Source organism: Rattus norvegicus, chromosome 2, assembly GCF_021556685.1.
Source record: "Rattus norvegicus strain SHRSP/BbbUtx chromosome 2, alternate assembly SHRSP_T2T, whole genome shotgun sequence".
In the NCBI taxonomy this organism is placed as follows: Eukaryota; Metazoa; Chordata; class Mammalia; order Rodentia; family Muridae; genus Rattus; species Rattus norvegicus.
This window is the reverse complement of record NC_141535.1, coordinates 239,110,001-239,133,804: the sequence shown is the minus strand read 5'-3', so window position 1 is coordinate 239,133,804 and position 23,804 is coordinate 239,110,001.

Sequence of the window (23,804 nt, the reverse complement as noted above, 5' to 3'; positions counted from 1 at the left end):
TCGTTTCTTTACTCTTTACTTTGAGAGATTCCTTCTCTAAAAAGCAAGCAAGCAAGCAAACAAAAACAACTTGTTGAGGGGAAGGCTTCTTTCAAGGGTGCAGCCCGTCAGAGGGACAGGAGCATGAAGTAGCTGGTCACAGTGCGTTCGTTCACTGTCAGGAACAGAAAGCAGCGAATGCTCACACTGCTCTCTTTGATCTCAGTCCATGACTCTGGCTGATTGATTGCACCTCCTACCTATTCACTCTTAGAGTAGCTACATTTTCATTAACCCACTCTAGAAACTTACTGGCAGACATGCCCAGAAGCTTGTCCCATAGTTGATTTTAGATTCTATCTAGATGACAATGAGCAGAATTGATCGGGCTATATGTGAACACAAGAGAAAATCTGGTAGTCAGGAGAACCCTGGGTGCCACCTCACTGCATAACCCTGGGTCTCCTTAGGACTGTTGCCCTGGGTCCAGGTTGGAGTTTGGTAATTTACCTTTGGCTTAAAATGCTTCAGTTGTTTCCTCATTGTTCAGGACTGTGGGCATCTGTGGGTTCACTTACACATCCGGCTTGTTCCTAGATCAAAACCAAACCCCGGTTCAATAATACTCAACTTTTGTAAATACATTTGCCAACTTGTACTTAATAAACAGAGCACCGGGTTTCAGCATGAGCATTTGAGTATGTAAGCTTCCTGCCCCAGTTTTTGACTGTAGAGAAAACAAGAATGAGAAGAGCACATATGTGTCTGATGGCCCTGACTTTACTGACGGTTAGAGAACAGAATAGGAGAGAGCATCCCATTTCAGAGAAGAGACGCCTGTGAGGAAGCACAGCTTCCCTCCATGCTGGAGATGACCGCTGTCTGTACTGAGCAGTGCAAGTTATGTGCTGACTGTAGCTTGGGACGCTCTCTGGTACTGCAGGTGGACGGTGAACCATCTGCTGGGTTTGTGTTCTACTGGATTTCTTTTGTGTTTTCTATCATGTCTCAAGATATTCCACAGGTCAACTTTTCTTAAGGGATTTTTTTTTATATCTTTAACCTATATTCAACTCTCTGTAGCCCAAAGGCTTGAAACATCAAAAGTCATCCTCATGTGGGTCCCAGCCAACAGAAGTGTGTGATGGAGACCTATGGTAAGCAACATGGACGATGACTGCGTCAAGAGAAGCAACTTAAGACATTGGCTTTCTACATCTCTTACTCTGGACAAGCGAAGAGTAGCAGAACATAGGCACTGAGAAATATTAATAATAAGTCAGTATTTCCTGACCACAGAGAGTTCTAGATAAATATATTTAGGAAACAAAATGTTCACATTAAGTCCTTTCTGTCCTATGTGCTGAAGATAAAGCATACTGTAAGTTAAATTCCTAGAGAGACATCTTCTAGTCTTTTATGTTGTAAAAACACTGCTGACCCTATTGTTATCTAAAGAATTCATTACCACAAGGGTAAGCACATATGTCCACCCTTCCTGAACCTGCTGTATGTAGGCTAGGATAGTTATGACTGTAGCTCAATATATAATCATAAACCTACTTTAAACATTATGGTAGCTTTCTTTTATGCTTGATTGTTTTTTACTGGATATTTTATTTACATTTCGCATTTTATTCCAGGTTTCCCTTAAGCAAACCTCCTATGCCGTTCCCCACCCCTGGCTCAATAAGGGTGTTCTCTTACCCACTCACCCACTTCTACCTCAATGCCCTGGCATTCCCCTAAGATGTGGCCATCAAACCTTCACAGGACCAAGGGCCTTCCTCCCATTGACGCCAGACAAGGCCATCCTCTGTTACATATGCAGCTGGAGCCATGCAAACTTTAAGCTCCTTCAGTCCTTTCTTTAACTCCTCCATTGGAGGAGTGTCCCTGTGCTCAGTCCAATGGTTGGCTGCTAGCATCTGGATCTATATTTGTCAGGCTCTGGCAGAGCCTCTCCGGAGACAGCTATATCAGACTCCTGTCAGCATGCACTTCTTGGCATCAGCAGTAGTGTCTGGGTTTGGTGTCACATATGGGATGATCCCCAGGTAGGGAAAACTCTGGATGTCCTTTCCTTCAGTCTCTACTCCACACTTTGTCCCTGTATTTCCTTTAGACAGGAACAATTCTAGGTTAAAAATGTGGAGATGAGTGGGTGGCCCCATCCCTCAACTGGGACCATGCCTAACCTCTGGATATGGTCTCTACAGGTTCTCCCTACCTTTTGTTGGGCATTTCAGCTAGTCTCATCCTCCTTATGTCCTGGAAGCCTCTTGCTTTCCTGGCATCTGGAACTTTCTGGTGGCTACCCCCAGTTTCCCATTTCCACTGCTATGCACCTCTGTTCAATTTCCTGACGCTCTGTATATCATCCCTGTCAACTCCCATACCTGATCCTGCCCTGTTTTTTTTTTGTTTGTTGTTTGTTTTTTGTCTTTTTTCTTTGCTTCCCATCCTCTCTTCCTCCCAAGTCCCTCCTATCTTTCTCCCATGAGTATTTTGTCCCCCCTTCTAAGACGGACTGAAGAATCCATACTTCTTCTTCTTGAGCTTCATATGATCTATGAGATGTATCTTGGTCATTCCAAGCTTTTAGTCTAATATCTACTTATCAGTGAGTACATACCATGTGTGTTCTTTTGTGACTGGGTTACTTCACTCAGGATGATATTTTCTAGTTCCATCAATTTGCCTAAGAATTTCATGACGTTATTATTTTTAATTGCTAAGTAGTACTGCTTTGGCTAAATTTAGCACATTTTCTGTATCCATTCCTCTGTTGAGGGATATCAGCATTCTTCTGTTGGATTCTTTCTAGTCCCCGGCTATTATAAATAAGGCTGCTATGAATATAGTGGAGCATGTGTCCTTATATGTTGGAGCATCTTTTGGGAATACGCCCAGAAGTGGTATAGCTCGGTCCTCAGGTAGTTCAATGTCCAATTTTCAGAGGAATCTCCAGACTGATTTCCAGAGTGGTTGTACCAGCTTGCAATCCCACCAACAGTGGAGGAGTGTTCCTCTTTCTCCACATCCTTGCCAGCATCTGCTGGCACTTGAGATTTTGATCTTACCCATTCTTACTGGTGTGAGGTGAAATCTCAGGGTTGTTTTTATTTGCACTTACCTGATGACTAAGGATGTTGAACATTTCTTTAGGTGCTTCTCAGTCATTTGATATTCCTCAGCTGAGAATTCTTTGTTTAGCTCTGTACCTCACTTTTAATAGGGTTATTTGGTCTTCTGGACACTTCTTGAGTTCTTTGTATACATTGGATATTAGCCCTCTATCTGATGTAGGATTGGTAAAGATCTTTCCCAATCTGCTGGTTGATGTTTTGTCCTTTTGACAGTGTCCTTTGCCTTACAGAATCTTTACAATTTTATAAGGTCCCATTTGTCAATTCTTGATCTCAGAGCATAAACCACTGGTGTTCTGTTCAGGAAAATTCCCCCTGTGCCCATGTGCTCAAGGTTCTTCGCCACTTTATCTTCTATTAGATTCAGTGTATCTGGTTTTATGCGATGATCCTTGATCCACTTGGACTTGAGCTTTATAAGAGGAAGTAAGAATGGGTCAATTTGGGGCTGGAGAGATGGCTCAGTGGTTAAGAGCACTGGCTGCTCTTCCAAAGGTCCTGAGTTCAATTCCCAGCAACCACATGGTGGCTCACAACCATCTGTAATGAGATCCGATGCCCTCTTCTGGTGTGACTGAAGAGTTTATATACATAAAATAAATAAATCTTTAAAAAAAAAAAAAGAATGGATAGATTTGCTTTCTGCTACATGCTGACTCCAGTTGAACCAGCACCATATTTTGAAAATGCTTTCTTTTTTCCACTGGATGGTTTTAGCACTTTTGTCAAAGATCAAGTGACCACAGGTGTGTGGGTTCATTTCTGGGTCTTCAGTTCTATTCCATTGGTGTACCTGCCTGTGTCTGTACCAATACCATGCAGTTTTTTAAAAATCACAATTGTTCTATAATACAAATTGTGGTCAGGGATGGTGATTCCCTGCAGTAGTTATTTTAGTGCTGAGAATATTTTTACTATCCTGGGTTTTTGGTATTCCAAATGAATTTGAGAATTGCTCTTTCTAAGTTTATGAAGAATTGAGTTAAAATTTTGATGGGCATCACTTTGAATCTGTAGACTGCTTTTGTCAAGATGGCCATTTTTACAATATTAATCCTGCCAGTCCATGAACATGGGCGATCATGACTGTTTTTCTAAGAGCAGGGTGACTTGATTGTATGTTTCACCAGTGTGAACTTTGTAGAAGTAAATATCCTACAGTAATGTTATAAGGTTGGACTGCCTGCTGTAGGGACCAATGTGAATGAAGTGCTGTGGAAGGCTAAAGGAAATAAGAGAAAGAAGAAAAATATTCCCATGCAGAGTTACACATGTGATGAGCAGATTTTATTTGCTGAATCATTTTGTGTAAAATCCCATGTTTGACAACTTTAAGAACCTTCATTGACTTGAAGAAAACTTTTTCTCACCCAAGAATATATAGCAATTTCACTTTTAGTGGTTTCAATGTCTTTATTATTATTGTTGTTGTTATTGTTATTGTTATTATTATTATTATTTAATTTGTGTTTGTGCATGCGCATGTGTGTGTGGATGTGTGTGTGGGTATTTCTTTTCCTGGGTTACCTGTAAATTTCTGTGAAAACCTAGAATGGGCAGATTGTCCCTTTTTAATTTTAAAAGGTAAACTACTTTTCGTAGGAAAGTAGGACTTAGTGTAGTTTTTCTGGGCCCTTTATCCCTTGTTATTTATATACTTTATTTATATAAAAACTCAATATTTCATTCAAATTGTTTCACTCAATCACTGTGACAAGGTAAATGAATAACTTCTTAGGAGCCAAGGTACAGACACTATAGATATGAAATATTTGACCTGTTTAAGGCACTTGTCTGTATAAATCAATCCAAATTCTTATGATTTAAATTTATGTCCTGATGTGATATCAGTCCTTGAGGTCTGCACTCATTTTCCTCATCTACAAAGTTGTGGCTTTGTGTTATATTCCCACAAAACCTCTTCTTTGCTCTAAAATGGCAGTTGGTCTAGAAAATGCTTGGTTTGTAAAAGGTGATGTCAACAGCATTCAATTTTAGAGTCTATTCCCTCTTTTTAATAGAAAATTATATAAGTTAAACATTTAGGTTTTGCCCACATTATAATATCAGTCAAGTGTTGCGTTATTTTTGATTATTTAATTATGACATGATGAATATTAAACTAGTGAATATTTAAAGTAACTTTTCTTTAGGATATTTTGAGGATGTATAATTAGTTTTATACTCAATACCAACAACTAGAAAATAAGATTAAATGAGGGATGTTACAGTATCTTGGTAGATCTGTTAAGAAAATGCCAATTTGGCTTTAAAGAAAGCAATCCCAATAATGATTGAGAAAATCAACTTCAGCATAATTTTATATTAATTTCACATTAATAATAAAGTCACTTGTTTATATAAACATCCTGTCTTAGGTTAAGCATTTGCATGCTTTGTAGCGTATGCCATAAACTAGATGGAGCACATTTAACTCTATTTTCTATCTTTGCCATTGATCTAGGAGGATTGTGTCTCTAAAACTAATTTTAATGTTTAGCATAATTGAAATTAGGATTGTACTCTCTTATAAAGAGTGGTTAGCAATAGAAAAGGATAATATTCTATAAAATTATTGATGTGTTCTTTGCTGATGAAGTAATCTATTTAACAATCATGTTAGTTAATTCTCTTGTTGCTGTGAGAATGGTATACTGGACAAGAAGCCACTTAGAGGAGGGAGGCTTTATCTACACGTTAAGAGGTACAGTCCATCACGTGGGAATACCTGTCAGCAGGAAGTGAAAGCGTCTGTTCACATTCCACCACCGGAAGCAGAGAGAGAAGGAAGCTGGCCCTCTGCTTACTTTCCCCATGGGAAGGTGCCACCCACATCAGGTTAGATCCTCATCCTGCCGGTTAGCCATTTAGTAACCTCTCATGGACATGCCCAGAATTTGTCTCCAGGAAAAATTCTAGGTCTTGTTAAGCTGACACTCAATGAAAACAATGACAACTATAGAATGGGAAATTGACCTTGAGATATTACATTGAAAATAAAAGATTGATTATAATTATTTTAGTAGGTATCATGAATAGTTTAGCGTCAACTAAACACAAGCCACAGTCATCAGAGGACAGAGCGTCAATTGAGAAAATACTTCCATATGATCTGACTGTAGGTAATCTTGCAGAGCATTTCTTTAATTAGTGATTCATGGTGGTGGGTCAAGCACACCTGTGGGCGTGGCAATCTCTGTGCTGATGGCCCTTGGTTCTATAGGAAAGCAGGTTTAGCAAGTCATGAGCAAGCAAATAAGTAACACCCCTCCATGGCCTCTGCATCAGCAACTGTCTCCATGTGCCCTCATTGCTTTTTGATGATGAAATATTATATGTGAAGGTGAGTGAGTGAAATAGCCCTTTTCTTTTTAAGTTGCTTTTGGTCATGGTAACTCATTACTGAACTAGCAATACCCCTAAGACAATAGGGGTATTGATTTATTAATAACAGTAGGTTATTATGAATTCTTAACATACTAAAAATCAGCCCAAAGTATAATTTCAAAACTGCATTTAAATGGTTTTGTATAGCTGGCTGGTTTATGTTAATCTTTTTCTAATTACATGTCTTAAAATATAAGGCTTTTGGTATACTGTAACTTGTTTATTCTCTTTTTAGTGCTAAGAACTACTTTGGGTTCAAAAACCCAAACGGCATTCTGTTTTTCTAAGATAGCTATTAATTACAATTAAAATTATCTCAAAATGTTTTCACTACAATATAAAACTTGTGATACGTTTATATAATTGTGATAAGTCATATCTGGACTTGTATGCTTGCTAGATACTTTTACTCGGTCAAGTACTGCATGAGTAGCCGAGAAAGCTGCTGCCTCGGGTAGCAGCTTAGTTCTAATATTCAAAGCATCGATTTTGTCCCTTCATTTTAGTGACGCCTACTGAGCTATACACGAGAGAGCCCATCGCTTTTACTAACAATATTTCAGTATAATTAAACAACAGTGTCTCCCCCATCATACAGGGATAGGTGCCATTTCTACATTCAACACAGAAATGACATGTGACGCTCCGCAAATGAGAAAAGTTCCTGCAAATTTGACTTATCTCGGTTCCGCATTCTTTTGTGCTTGGTTTTCCGTGTGAAGTGACGTCCAAGTTTTCGAATGAAAGCAGCTAAGAAACAAAATATTTACACCATTCTAACGTGCGTTTCCCGTACCGCGAGATACAATACAGATGCTAAGTCACTGGTCTGAAAGAGCTTCCACAAATCTATAATAAAATAATTAAATTAGTGAGTTGTGTTTAGATCAGAGACCCGGGGTTGCCAACTCTTAAGAACTCGGGGAATTCAGAACCACAGAAGGATCGTTTGGACTCCATTTGGCAGGGCCGTCAGAAACTCGCTGCTCTTGGGAACGTCCTTTCCCAATAACATTTATAGCTCTAGATGGAAGCGAAAAGCACCATATGTTAAGAGTTTCCTGCAAAGCTTCCTGGTAAGCGAGGAAATAAATTCAACTTGTCACATCTGCTCGTGGGCCAGTCAAGTAGGATTTTATCACAGCCTTAAGTGGTTTACAAAACTGTCCTGTTATCGACTGAAGGGGCTTTAGGCTTCACGTTTTGGGTTTTTTTTGGGTTTTTTTTTTAACACTGATGTCTGTAATCTAAATCATTAAACTATTTTTCTTCTTTGGTGTTTAGCAGCGTGAATCGTCATTTGCTTCTAAGCAAGGAGAATTATTCAAAGCGATTCAGCTAAGATTCCCAACCCCATCGCCTTGTCTCCCCACAGCTCTCTACGGCTTAACAGGAGAATGCGTTGAGGCCTCCATTCTACCTCAGCTTCAACTCTCCGGTCCTTGTATTTTGCATAATTTAAGATGTGAACTGCATTTAATCAAACTAAATTGATTATCTACCACTTCAAAGGTCTCAACTGGTTTCATCCATGACAAAGACCCACAGAGTCAGTACAAATTTGTTTACTTTTTAGCCAGACATACGTGTGCCTCTTTAACAAACGTGTTAAAACATGTATTGTGAGACTCGCATGCATTTGTGGTTCACCTTTGTAACCCTCGCAGTTCAACACTGGGAGAGTTATTACAGACATTTCCCTTCCCTCTCCTAAGCAGCCTCCTCAGTCTGCAGGGAGAAATACGGGGAGGCATGTGAGCCCTACCTCCTCCCGAGGAAATGCAAGGTAAACGGATGGTTTGAGGGCATGGATAAGTTCTCAGCTCAATGACTGGCAACATCACATTCATGTCTTTTGTAGGACAGAAACCCCGTTCACGTGTTTTAGAAGTTAAAGACACTTTCACTTGAAGTGAAAACTGCTCTCTTCATGTCTGTCTAATTCTGTGGGCAATCACAAAGGAAGGAAGGCAGTAGCACCGCAGAGTGCCATACAGTGGTATGACCCTCAACACTTGTTCATATTTTTATGCACACACCATTCCTACAGGTGAAAGAGAAAAATATAAAAATTTCAATAAATCAGAATGAAGGAAAACAGCACCGATAATAAACAAGAAAGATTTAGCACACTTGCCTATAAATTTATAAAACTAGGCTGCAGAATGTACTGAGTTTTTTTTTTTTTTTTCAGTTATGGTTGGGTTTGTCAGAAGGCCATGCAATCACAGGGACAGATATTTCACAAATGTGAATGGTAAAGGCAACCCACTCTGAGCACCCTCTGTATTCGTTCCTTTTCTTGTTGCTATGATAAATTACCTGAGGAAAACTACTTAAGATAGGGCAGGCCTGTTGGGGTTCAGTTTCAGAAGGCAGGCATAACGGGAGAATCTCTAGCATGGCTTGCTAGCATTTTGGAGAACCAGGGAGCAGAATGCTGACACATAATCTGTAATTGACGCTATACCTTCGAAGCCAGCATCTAATGTCCCATGATTACCAGGTAGGAACCATGTCCCCCAAATTCAATATTCTCCTTTTCAAAGAGCTCTACACTTCAGAGGTTCTAATGCATAGGGGAAACACTTTGTATTGAAATAATAATTTCATCTCCATTGCTTTCCTATCCTACGCATGAAGGCGCTAATATATTTCATTGAGTAATTTCATGACATAAACTTAGCAGGGTTCAGTTTAGCAAACCAGACTACACTTGTGGCTGCGTTGCCCAGAAATTCTATATATAAAAAAGAAAGCATAAGGTGAAGACTTTGTAATTATAGCAATGTTTAATACCAAAATATGTGCTGGTCACCTTCTATAGTAGACGTGGGAATTTCCACTATCAATATCATTGTCACCAAAAGTCATTGGCAGAGTGGCTCAGAAGTGATGTAGCTTTGTCAGCCACTGTGATTATGGACAGAGTCTTCTACATCTACCCATCCGTTTCTATCTACTAGTAGACTAGTTTATGTTCTCTGCAGCTTAGATTGACCTTCCTGGCTTTCTGAACAATATGTACGTTCAGACATAGATATGAATGTGTGCTGTCCCACGAACATTTCTTTAAATATGTTTGTTACTAGCTGTCTCTCTCCTCCCAGCTGTTGGGCAGTTCCGGTTTTAGGAGCAACTCTGGAAGCTCCTGTGGTGAGGAAACAGTTGTCTCCCCATGTGGTTTTTCCCACAGTGATGCTATTTTCTGTGTGAAAGATATACAAAGCATATTTTACTTATCATGGTGTCCTTTGCGCGAATGGACTGGTTAAACATTGTAGTGTGACGTAATATCACTGTATTGTTTGTGTTTAAAAAACCCATGGCTTTGAAGAAAAGATCGAAGTTATTCTGGCTCAGGACAAAATAGAATTGAATGGAGTCAGAACAGTTGGAGTCAGGGGTGAAGCTCTTGTCGGACCAGTAGCATCAGGGTGCGGGGACTTCCTGCGGTTTCAGTGTGGGTGTACACCCGATCCGTTTTGCTTCTGCATGTCTGTATTTCTCTTGTGTATCCTAATATCATTCATATATAAGAGCTTGAACGAAGACTCAAGTTCTTTCTGAGGCCACTAAGTTTTCTGAGGCCACTAAGTACGTCCATTACATGTGAAACTTAAGGTTGGGAATGTAGCTCGGTGGGAGCGTCCTCGCCTGGCACCTGTGAGGCTATGAGAATAATCTACAGCATTAAAGCATGAAACGAGAACAATAAAGCCGAAGGAAATTTAGGAAGCATTAGCTCATATTCCGCTAAGGATGGCCATTAGGTGGAAGACCCGACAAACCGTGAAACCATCCAACTGCCCTGTAAAGTACCGAACATATTCAAAACCATCTTCTCCTTTGGTAAAATGAAGCCTTTTATTATAAGTCCACAGCTGTGTCAGAACCTAAGGGAACTTGCCGGTCAGCCTTGGAAATACATTCCTAAGCCTTCCTGTCACTCTACCTCTGCTCAGGCACCAAGCTGGTGATACCTATGATACTTCGATGTCTCAATGAGCTGACCTGAACACGGAAAGCAGAAAGCACTCTAGACTGGCAGGACATGTTAAAATACACGTGGAAAATCATCGGTTTCAGGGAGACAACAGCTCCCATGTTTTGTTTACATACATATGGTAACCCGTTTACAGCATTGCAGGTATTGATCCGTTTGAAAGAGGTAGTTCATGTAGTCTTACGTAGAAATTCAAAGGTCCCTTTAAGACTAGATATCTCTAAGTAGTCATTTGGATCAAAATCCCCCAATTGGCTTTCCAAAGTGCCTGTTTTTATTCAGTCTGGTAATACATGCTTTTACAAGATGCCTAAGACTCAAGCGTTGTTCTTTTGAGGTTGGGAAGGGAAGCTCGGAGATGCCAGGGCAGCCTGTATCCCCTGTAGGAGACCTGCCTGACTTTGGCCTTGCCTGACACCTTCTTCTGCTCTGAAAGCTCCCTGGAGAGATTGCCTGGTGTACTGTTAGAATGAATATTTTTTTTCTCCTAATTTTCCAAGCTGAGCGACACAATAGCAGTGTTTTAAACTCTGTCGCCTTTCAAGCAGGGCCACCAGGAGTAGAAGACTCGCGTGCTGGCCCTGTGCATTTGTGATTATTTTTCTTCTCCTTTGAACTACCTGGAATGTTAAGCCCATTAGGAAATCATGTGTTCATTCAAGAGACACAATCAAAATAATTGAGCAGCTTCCTCAGGTCTGAGTGTGTTAATTTTTCTTCTTCTTCTTCTTTGCAGAAATATGTTGAAAGAGATCACATCCATTGTGCTAAAGATGAAAAAGGAGCGACTTTGAGATGTCACCAAATGAGAGTCGTAGAGACAGAAAGGGTGTTTAAAGAGCTTGAGAGTAAGCCAAGATTTAAATCATGGCCTATTGACTATCATGTTCTGACTCCATTTCTCTGCACACTACTGTCCTGCCAAAGAGAAAGTGGGCTGCCCGAACCCAATTTGAAGGGGATATCACAGTTCCAAAATTCCTTCCAAGAAAATAGGGAGAGTCATGATTAGAGGAGAGGTTTCAGAACTTCTAATTGAGTAACAGTAAAGACTGAAGAAAGTTTAAAAACACTGTGGTAAATTGATTTAATCTAGCATCAATCAAATGCTAATAAGGCTGGAGGAGTCAGCTGAGCAAAGGTAACGGGAGTGCAGACGCAGAATATTGCTACCTGACGCAAACCTAAGCACTGTGGACTTCATGGCCTTACAGACACCCTCTTCTCTCTGACTAATTTTGCAACATTTCACACAAACCGCAGTCACTGCTGAGGTGCAAGGGGGTTGGGAGACACGTTGGAAGTCTCAAAAGCACAGGCTGAGGACCGAATATACGTAAGTCTGTGAAACCATCAGAGAGGCCCTTAGAACTACTAAGAGGAGAATAAGTGAGCTCTCACTGTGAGAGCAGGTTAAGAGCAGAGAGCTGCTAGCAATATCTAACCTGTTCCTCTCTGGCCATGCTAGACTTGAAGACAGTGCAGAACCAGCATCGGAGGCACTGGCTTGCCATAAATGAATACATATTGGACTAAGGTCATGGTATACTTGTTACACTATTGTTGTACCTGTGTAGATTCTCAACTAGCCATAATGTCAAGGTCCAAGACGCTGGGAAATCACTCCCAAGGGTCAAGTATACAGGATTCACTTCTTGGTTTAATGTGTTCTATCCCTTTTCTTCAGCCAAATTAAAACTCTTACCTTTTGTTCTTAGCACTATAATGTAGAATGTATTAATTATATGGCTTTGAGACCCAGTTTTACCATTTTTAGCCATTTAATCTCTCTAAAGTCTCTCTGTCTCTGTTTGTCTGTCTGTCTTTCTTTGTGTCTCTGTCTCTCTGTCTCTGTCTCTCCCATCTCTGTTTTTTAATCAACTAAGTATACTATTGTATCTGCTAACTCCCATCTATTATGTATGTATCCTCTCTCTCTCTCTCTTTGTCTCTTTGCCTGTCTCTCTGTCTCTGTTTGTCTCTGTCTCTGTCTCTCTCTCTGTCTCTTTGCCTGTCTCTCTGTCTCTGTCTGTCTCTGTCTGTCTCTGTCTCTCTCTCTCTGTCTCTCTCTCTCTCTCTCTTCCTCCATCTCTGGTTTTTAATCAAGTAAGTATAGTATTGTGTCTGCTGACTCCCATCTATTACATGTGTATCCTCTGTCTGTTGTTGAGCTATGACGTTTGAGTGATAGAACAGAAGTAAAGCCTGCCTTACAGTAACTGCCAGACAAATGTCACTATTAATTCTGGATTTCCTAAGTCTCTGATGCTCCAGCTTTGATAAGAGATGGAGATGCCTGCTAAGATGTGCATTCGTGTATTATTTTGTACACATTTTCAAAGAGGAAAGCCATGTGCCTGCCTGGTAATTGAGTTTTCTGGTGTTTGTGCAAAGGATAGTGAGGGACTCACTCCCTTCAGCTGTGTCTGTCCTTTGAGGATTCTTGATACCTTTATGGACTAACTGCTCTTCTGCTTAGAATAGTCAGAGTGATCATGGCCTAGTTTACCACCTTATTGATAAAATAGCAAACACAAAAACACAAACAAAGAAAGAAGCAAATAACCTTAGCGGCGGCTGACTGAGCTACAACTCTGAGTGGGAGGAGGACTTGGCTGATTGAGCTGGGATGTTCGGATGTTGCAGCCATCTCCTGCCCAACCACAGGGTACTGGGGTACAGGCACCTACACACGCACACAGTTAGGCTAATGTCCTCATTAAGGAGTGCTACTAAAACGGAGCCCCCCAACCCCGTTACTAAAGTGCTTGCTCAGCAAATGAGACACTCAAGTTCAATCTTAGAGCAGCCACCCAACCAATCAGGATGGTTCATTGTAGAAGCACGCACTATCTGTATTAGGGAGGCAGGCATAGGAAGAACCCTAGGGTTTGCTGTTGAGGCAGTCTAGCCAAATTGGAGGGCTTCAGTTTCAGTAAGAGACCAAGACTCAAAAAATAAAGTGGGAAAACTAACGAGGAACATACTTAACTACCTCGAGACTGTATGAGGTAATGATATGCACACATATTCAAATACACCTACACACACACACACACACACACACACACACACACACACACACACACAAAAGCATGTGTAGACCTGTTCATGTACTCATACCAGTCTGAACTGCCTTAAGTGCAGGGTGCTTTTAGCATTTATTCATTTTTACCAGACAGGTAACACATCCCGGAGGAGTGTCTGAACAATGGAAACTCCCGGGCAATGGGAGGGACTGGAGTGGCCCGCTGCCTGTAGAAACATTCACAAAAGCTGTTCACCGTCCCTAATGGTCTGAAAGCAAATGGATATTTCCCGACAACAGTGAAAAGGAACGTTTCGATTTGGATGTGTTTGCTTGTGAAACCAATGTTTACAACAGAATCTTCCATTTGGGTTGTTAGGACAGCATCAGACCAAGTACGTATTTACCGAGGAACCAAGCACTGACCTTCAGTGCAAGAACTGTTTCTTCGGGGGCAGGCTCCATCACAAGGAGAGTGTTCTGGCTAACAAGAAGAAGCAAAAGTACAGGACTCCAAGGTAACAGGCAGTGTGTAAAACTTCCCGACTCTGCCGAAGCAACTTTCACAGGAAACGTGCCTTAGGATAAAATGCAGTTGGTGTACCAGAGGAGCCAGCAAATGTTGGGATAGAAACAAGCCGGGGATGCATCTTTAGATCTTATGCCTAACACGGAGTTGGAAGTGTTCCGGGCCTGGGGTTAAGGAACAGACCCCCCTTCAGCATTCGCAGCATTTGGCTACCAAAGTGTGGTCTCTCGTGGCTGTATTGGTGGTAGGCATCACATCCTCCTTCAAGCCAATAGATACGCGAGAAGAGATGAGGGGAGAGTCAAACCTTGTGTCTAACAAGGGGGTCTTGACTGGAGGAAAATGAGGCGATTCCTAGTACAGCAGGAGACCGAATTCCGTCTTAGAACTGGGGGAGACGGTGGCCCATCCTAGGATAAACATTTTGTCAGCCACAATTTGGAGGCAGGGGTTTTAGAAACTCTGAGCAATAAATAAATAGATGCCAGGGATGATGTTAAACACGGTCTCATGAGCAAGGGAGTGTCCAGGTCAGAATCTGTGAATCTGAGAAATGTTGTCCTGAAAAGAACGCTTATTAATCTATATAGATATAGATATAGAAATAGCAAGGAGCAGTCCTGACATGGTGGGTCAGATTCTCGGTGAATGATTCAACACAAACCAGGACAGACTTCTGAGGAGAATGACTCAACTCTTTACCAGGTTTCCTCATCTCTTGTGGTTTAACCTGGGCCAGCAAGATGCACTAAAGACCGGTCCACACTTATATTACTGAGTCAAACCCAAGTACCGCCAGTCATTCCATGAACACAGTCTTATTAGAAGCATTTCCTACCTGAGTGCCCGTGGACAAAATAACTACATCTCTGGAGCAATTTTCTTCAAAGATTAAAAATAGAGATATTCCTCTCAGGATGGTAGTGGGAGGCAAAATTCTAAGAAATCCCTCCAGATTCTTCATCCCTACTGGAAACATATATTCTCCTGCTACTTTTTTACAGTCTCCTTTTACACTAATCTAGGGGGTTTTACAGATATGATTAAGTGCCCGAGTCAGTCATGTTCAAAAAGGAAAAGATGCTGTACTTAGTCAAAGCCAGTGTTACCTATTATAGAATCAAATCTCAGCCTGCTTTCACAGGAATGGGGTAAGGTTGAGTCAGTGCATTGCAGCCCGTGATGGTGGAGGATGCCTGTGTAAGAATGTGGCTAGTTATCTTGTTTCTTCATTTGCTATTGAGGTTCAAACCCAAAGATCTGTGAGTGCTGAACTCAGGATACAACTGTAGCCTAATATAGGTAGTGTTTTAGACCCAAAAGTAGTTCCAAGTTGGGCTATGGAGGAAATGGAGACTCTCAGACCTGTAGCTGCAAGGATGTGAATTTTTTTACAACCATCCTTGATTTGAGAAGTGGATCTGAGGTCCCTATGAGAACTCAGCCTATCTCACACTTGTACTTTAGCAAAGAACTCATCTGCTTCATGCTTGGACTTCCAACCTATGTAACCACTGGGATTAGTTAAAGTTTAGCCCAACCCGGGTGACTTGTTATACTACAGTAGAAATCCAATAGAACTAATATAAATAGTGCTTATAGTGGTCCTTTCAGAAATGCCATTATACTCCAAAAATCTTGCTGGGCATGTAGGGAATAATTGTTCTTCTAAAATAGCCATGGTAACATAGGTGTTACCTCTCCATTCTGCAGATTAAGAGACTAAACTTTAGGAAAGGTATGTCATCTGCTGATGGTATAGGTGATTTTAGTCATGTTTGAGTTTGAACTCCAACATCTAAGACTTGTATTCATTGACATTCTTGTTGATCAAACGTGTTAACAAGAAGAAAGAAAACTGTGTAAGCATTTCTCTACACAAGCTTTGCCTTTTCTGTATTAGCTCCATTTTATCCTTGCAGTGACAAAATAGTTGACAAACGTAAGCGAGGGAGGAATTATTTTAGCTCACAGTTTGAAGGACACAGTCAGTCAGTCATGGTAAGGAAGACACGATGCTGAGAGCATCTTTAACTAGGGCAGCAGGGCAATGAGGCGGGGGGCACACTGCTCCCTCAGTCAGAGACCACTGAGACATGAATGCTGGGCTTAGCTCACCCTCTTTGTTTTGTTCAGTCTGAGAACTAAGCCTATAGGATAGCAGTGCCTACAGTCTGGGCAGGTCTTTCCCCTTCGGTTAAACTTTTCGGAGATAGCCCCATAGACACAAAGGTACATTCGCACAACGATCCTGAACCTGGTCAAGTTGACAACATCAAGCACGAATTCACTGAGTGAATTATGACTCTTTTGAGATAATAGATACATCAGACTTTGAGTAAATATCCTCATGTTGATGTTCCGGTCAGAGTTTCCCGAGAATGAGAATGTTATTTTTTTGTGTGTGTTTAAATTTTTAAAGCTGGGCAGTGGTGGTGCACACTTTTAGTCCCAGTGCTCAGGAGGCAGAGACGGGTGAATCTCTGTGTTCGGGGACACCCTGCTCTACAAAGCGAGTTCCAGGACAACCGGAGCTACACAGAGAAACCCTGTCTCAAACAACTTTTTAATCATTGTATAAAATTTTTAGATTATAATACATCATTTCTCTCTCCAATCCCCCCATAAACTTTGACCCCTACATTTTTCAGATTCATGACAATATACATCTTAATCCAGCATGTTCAACTTTCCTACATAATGACATGCAATGACTTTTTCATATTCAATTACTTCTTTCTTATAGTTTTATACACATATATAGTAGTTATAGTTTTACATACTGTGGACTTTCTCGGCACTTCTCTTCATTAACTCCCAAGGATTTTTCCAGTGGACTCTGTAGCTTTCAACCTTGGTCCTTAAGATTTACTATAGAGAAATATTATTTTAAGATACCAGCTACTAACTACTTAATCTTTTGTGTATGTATATAGTTCTCTAGAAAGCCTCACACAGAATGTGGCTTCTGGCGAGTGCTATGCCAGGAGGGAACCTTATGGCTGGTACATATCTAACGTGATGACTTTCCCTGCTTTACCCACGTTCTTTCATCCAAACCCTTAAAGGCTCAAGCACTTAAATACATCTGGGTAGGATTAGGGCTTATTGAAAGGCAGAAGGCTGGAAACAGCTTTCCCCTCCATGGTAATTGTAATGGCTACACAGCTGTAGTGCCCACACACATCTGGAGAGCTGCTGGGAAGCAAGGCTAACATTTGGCAAAGGTAACAGATGGGCTTGTTATCAAATGTGAATAGAAGTCGAGTCAAGCTCCCGGGGAATGCCACATTGAAGGGTCGGGGGACAGCAGCTACCAGAGCAGTAAGGCACACAGCAAGAGCTGACAGGATTCATGTGATGAGAAACATACCAGGGTGAGATAGCAGAAGAAAGTTTCTTGATCATTTTATAGAAAGGTATATGTTTTCTTTCTTTCGTTCGTTTTTTCATTTTTTTTTTGTTTTTTTAAAAAGCCTCGTTCCATTAATTAGAAACTGTCAAAATTGTGCTTAGCCAAATCTGGTTAATTTGTTAAACTTGGCAGTAGGATTGATGGTAAAGGTTTTCACAGTCAACATTTGGTGTGGTGTGTCCTGGGGGCACTCTATCATTACTAATTGAGTAAATGACATGAGCAGAAGAGGTGGACAGGTCTGCCTTCAGCTCATTTCACAGCGTCCTGCTGCTTTGTAAGGGCTTCTGCCAATCTCAGCCTCTCTTCCAAAAAAAAAAAAAAAAAAAATGGCGCCGGAAGCAGCTTTAAGAATTAGGTCAATGGTATAGGGTGTGTGGATAGAAATCTCTTTCATTCAAGCACACCCAACTTGTGGGCAATCCCCCGTCAGGGCCTTCTAAGAGTCTTTCAGCACCTTAGCATCCTGCAGAAGCTTTAAAAAAAAGACTGGTGGTAAGAGCTGGCATAGAAGAGGCAGCCTTGAGAGCTAGGAAAGAGAGACTACTGCACAGCAGACTAAAGGTGCCCTAAAAGCAGGGGCTGGGCTGCCCTGTGAAGTTGGGTTTAACTCCAAGTCCTTGGCATAAGAGACTTATGTTTGGTCAAGGACCGCTTCCTCCTTAAGGTAGGAGCGTCACAGATGCTTCTTTTTTGGGGTTGAGTTGACACTGAGAGATCAAGCTGCTCTAGTTGGAGTCAAACCAGACAGCCTGCCCATTCTGCTAAGTGATCGTTGTGTTCTGTGTTGAGGTAGCCCACACTGGACATCGGTTCCCCTCAGCATGGATGCCAAATTGATTGCCCCACAAGGGCACAGAACCCCACCCAGTAAATGAGCCAGATCATGGATGGGCCATGGACATTTTAAAAATGTCCACGTGTAGTTGCTTTCGGTCAGTGACTTTTAGTTTTCACTGATCAATTAAACTTGTCTAGGTACTTGGATTGTTCTAATTGCTGAATTTTCTCAGAATTAAATAGTCTAAGTTAAATCAACTAACATTTAGCAAATGGGAGCTACTTCTGCTGCTTTCCCTAAGAGTCCTCCATAGAATTAACAGTTAGGTGCTAATTGCGAATGATTAAGTGCTCACCAGTCTTGCAATTCTTCCTTTAATATTAATGAGATGGGTTAGCATGGAACACGTCTTCTATTAATATTATAAATGGAAATCTGCATGGATCACTGAGTGCTGTTTTGTATTAGAAAGGAACACTTAGTTTAAAGGGGTAACCAAAAAAATAGATCCTAAAATGTGTCTTCCTTTCAATTGAGAAGTAAAGTTATTGAAGAAAATGTTCCAGTATCAGTAAGTTAGAGCAAGACAGTAGCATTTTAGCAGTGGCCACAGTAGCAAACTTTTATATAAAACTTCCATCTGCCTCTGTGAGAAAGAACAGTGCACTAAACCAGCTTAAGTTATCCACTAAATCACACGCAGAAAGCGCATCGTTCCAGAACACTAAAATGAATGACTTGAAAGGTCCACGCTACATCAGACTCGTGCATTCACGTCCAACACCACTACTTGTCTGCTTTTTTTTAATTTTAATTTTTATTTTTTTATTAACTTGAGTATTTCTTATTTACATTTCGAGTATTATTCCCTTTCCCGGTTTCCGGGCAAACATCCCCCTAACCCCTCCCCTCCCCTTCTTTAAGGGTGTTCCCCTCCCCACCCTCCCCCCATTGCCGCCCTCCCCCCACCAGTCTAGTTCACTGGGGGTTCAGTCTTAGCAGGACCCAGGGCTTCCCCTTCCACTGATGCTCTTACTAGGAGATTCATTGCTACCTATGGGGTCAGAGTCCAGGGTCAGTCCATGTATAGTCTTTAGGTAGTGGCTTAGTCCCTGGAAGCTCTGCTTGCTTGGCATTGTTGTACATATGGGGTCTCGAGCCCCTTCAAGCTCTTCCAGTTCTTTCTCTGATTCCTTCAACGGGGGTCCTATTCTCAGTTCAGTGGTTTGCTGCTGGCATTCGCCTCTGTATTTGCTGTATTCTGGCTGTGTCTCTCAGGAGTGATCTACATCCGGCTCCTGTCAGCCTGTACTTCTTTGTTTAATCCATCTTGTCTAATTGGATGGCTGTATATGTGTGGGCCACATGTGGGGCAGGTTCTGAATGGGTGTTCCTTCTGTGTCTGTTTTAATCTTTGCCTCTCTATTCCCTGCCAAGGATATTCTTGTTCCCCTTTTAAAGAAGGAGTGAAACATTCACATTTTGATCATCTGTCTTGAGTTTCATTTGTTCTAGGCATCTAGGGTAATTCAAGCATTTGGGCTAATAGCCACTTATCAATGAGTGCATACCATGTGTGTTTTTCTGTAATTGGTTACTCAGGATGATATTTTCCAGTTCCAACCATTTGTCTATGAATTTCATAAAGGTGTTATTTTTGATAGCTGTGTAATATTCCATTGTGTAGATGTACCACATTTTCTGTATCCATTCCTCTGTTGAAGGGCATCTGGGTTCTTTCCAGCTTCTGGCTATTATAAATAAGGCTGCTATGAACATAGTGGAGCACGTGTCTTTTTTATATGTTGGGGCATCTTTTGGGTATATGCCCAAGAGAGGTATAGCTGGATCCTCAGGCAGTTCAATGTCCAATTTTCTGAGGAACCTCCAGACTGATTTCCAGAATGGTTGTACCAGTCTGCAATCCCACCAACAATGGAGGAGTGTTCCTCTTTCTCCACATCCTCGCCAGCATCTGCTGTCACCTGAGTTTTTGATCTTAGCCATTCTCACTGGTGTGAGGTGAAATCTCAGGGTTGTTTTGATTTGCATTTCCCTTATGACTAAAGATGTTGAACATTTCTTTAGGTGTTTCTCAGCCATTTGGCATTCCTCAGCTGTGAATTCTTTGTTTAGCTCTGAACCCCATTTTTTAATAGGGTTATTTGTCTACCTGCGGTCTAACTTCTTGAGTTCTTTGTATATTTTGGATATAAGGCCTCTATCTGTTGTAGGATTGGTAAAGATCTTTTCCCAATCTGTTGGTTGCCGTTTTGTCCTAACCACAGTGTCCTTTGCCTTACAGAAGCTTTGCAGTTTTATGAGATCCCATTTGTCAATTCTTGATCTTAGAGCATAAGCCATTGGTGTTTTGTTCAGGAAATTTTTTCCAGTGCCCATGTGTTCGAGATGTTGCCCTAGTTTTTCTTCTATTAGTTTGAGTGTATCTGGTTTGATGTGGAGGTCCTTGATCCACTTGGACTTAAGATTTGTATAGGGTGATAAGCATGGATCTATCTGCATTCTTCTACATGTTGACCTCCAGTTGAACCAGCACCATTTGCTGAAAATGCTATCTTTTTTCCATTTGATGGTTTTGGCTCCTTTGTCAAAAATCAAGTGACCATAGGTGTGTGGGTTCAATTCTATTCCATTGGTCTATCTGTCTGTCTCTGTACCAATACCATGCAGTTCTTATCACTATTGCTCTGTAATACTGCTTGAGTTCAGGGATAGTGATTCCCCCTGAAGTCCTTTTATTGTTGAAGATAGCTTTAGCTATCCTGGGTTTTTTGTTATTCCAGATGAATTTGCAAATTGTTCTGTCTAACTCTTTGAAGAAATGGATTGGTATTTTGATGGGGATTGCATTGAATCTGTAGATTGCTTTTGGTAAAATGGCCATTTTTACTATATTAATCCTGCCAATCCATGAGCATGGGAGATCTTTCCATCTTCTGAGGTCTTCTTCAATTTCTTTCCTCAGTGTCTTGAAGTTCTTATTGTACAGATCTTTTACTTGCTTGGTTAAAGTCACACCGAGGTACTTTATATTATTTGGGTCTATTATGAAGGGTGTCGTTTCCCTAATTTCTTTCTCAGCTTGTTTCTCTTTTGTGTAGGGGAAGGCTACTGATTTATTTGAGTTAATTTTATACCCAGCCACTTTGCTGAAGTTGTTTATCAACTTTAGTAGTTCTCTGGTGGAACTTTTGGGATCACTTAAATATACTATCATATCATCGGCAAATAGTGATATTTTGACTTCTTCTTTTCCGATCTGTATCCCCTTGACCTCCTTTTGTTGTCTGATTGCTCTGGCTAGAACTTCAAGAACTATATTGAATAAGTAGGGAGAGAGTGGGCAGCCTTGTCTAGTCCCTGATTTTAGTGGGATTGCTTCAAGTTTCTCTCCATTTAGTTTAATGTAAGCAACTGGTTTGCTGCATATGGCTTTTGCTATGTTTAGGTGTGGGCCTTGAATTCCTATTATTTCCAGGACTTTTATCATGAAGGGGTGTTGAATTTTGTCAAATGCTTTCTCAGCATCTAATGAAATGATCATGTGGTTTTGTTCTTTCAGTTTGTTTATATAATGGATCACATTGATGGTTTTCCGTATATTAAACCATCCCTGCGTGCCTGGGATGAAGCCTACTTGGTCATGGTGGATGATTGTTTTGATGTGCTCTTGAATTCGGTTTGCCAGAATTTTGTTGAGTATTTTTGCGTCGATATTCATAAGGGAAATTGGTCTGAAGTTCTCTTTCTTTGTTGTGTCTTTGTGTGGTTTAGGTATAAGAGTAATTGTGGCTTCATAGAAGGAATTCGGTAGTGATCCATCTGTTTCAATTTTGTGGAATAGTTTGGATAATATTGGTACGAGGTCTTCTATGAAGGTCTGATAGAATTCTGCACTAAACCCGTCTGGACCTGGGCTCTTTTTCGTTGGGAGACCTTCAATGACTGCTTCTATTTCCTTAGGAGTTATGGGGTTGTTTAACTGGTTTATCTGTTCCTGATTTAACTTCGGTACCTGGTATCTGTCTAGGAAATTGTTCATTTCCTGCAGATATTCAAGTTTTGTTGAATATAGGCTTTTATAGTAAGATCTGATGATTTTTTGAATTTCCTCTGAATCTGTAGTTATGTGTCCCTTTTCATTTCTGATTTTGTTAATTTGGACACACTCTCTGTGTCCTCTCGTTAGTCTGGCTAAGGGTTTATCTATCTTGTTGATTTTCTCAAAGAACCAAGTTTTGGTTCTGTTGATTCTTTCTATGGTCCTTTGTTTCTACTTGGTTGATTTCAGCTCTGAGTTTGATTATTTCTTGCCTTCTACTCTTCCTGGGTGCATTTGCTTCTTTTTGTTCTAGAGCTTTGAGGTGTGCTGTCAAGCTGCTGACATATGCTCTTTCCTGTTTCTTTCTGCAGGCACTCAGAGCTATGAGTTTTCCTCTTAGCACAGCTTTCATTGTGTCCCATAAGTTTGGGTATGTTGTACCTTCATTTTCATTAAATTCTAAAAAGTCTTTAATTTCTTTCTTTATTTCTTCCTTGACCAGGTTATCATTGAGTAGAGCATTGTTCAATTTCCACGTATATGTGGGCGTTCTTCCCTTATTGTTATTGAAGACCAGCTTTAGGCCGTGGTGGTCCGATAGCACGCATGGGATTATTTCTATCTTTCTGTACCTGTTGAGGCCCGTTTTTTGACCAATTATATGGTCAATTTTGGAGAAAGTACCATGAGGAGCTGAGAAGAAGGTATATCCTTTTGCTTTAGGATAGAATGTTCTATAAATATCCCTTAAGTCCATTTGGCTCATGACTTCTCTTAGTCTGTCTACGTCTCTGTTTAATTTCTCTTTCCATGATCTGTCCATTGATGAGAGTGGGGTGTTGAAATCTCCTACTCTTATTGTGTGAGGTACAATGTGTGTTTTGAGCTTTAGTAAGGTTTCTTTTACGTATGTAGGTGCCCTTGTATTTGGGGCATAGATATTTAGGATTGAGAGTTCATCTTGGTGGATTTTTCCTTTGATGAATATGAAGTGTCCTTCCTTATCTTTTTTCATGACTTTTAGTTGAAAATTGATTTTATTTGATATTAGAATGGCTACTCCAGCTCGCTTCTTCCGACCATTTGCTTGGAAAGTTGTTTTCCAGCCTTTCACTCTGAGGTAGTGTTTGTCTTTGTCTCTGAGGTGTGTTTCCTGTAGGCAGCAGAATTCAGGGTCCTCGTTGCATATCCAGTTTGTTAATCTATGTCTTTTTATTGGGGAGTTGAGGCCATTGATGTTGAGAGATATTAAGGAATAGTGATTACTTGTCTGCTTTTTAAAAAATACTAATTAATTCCTCCTGTGTGTTTGGAAAGAACAGGTGATTATCTTTTTTTAAGTTGAAGAAGTTAGAGTGTTAGGAACCTCATCTCCCCTCCTGCCTTTCTCAGGAAGATGCCTTTCAATAAGGTGTTGACTTTACAGACTGTTGTAGATTCAACTTCAGTGGGTCAAAAGGTATATGA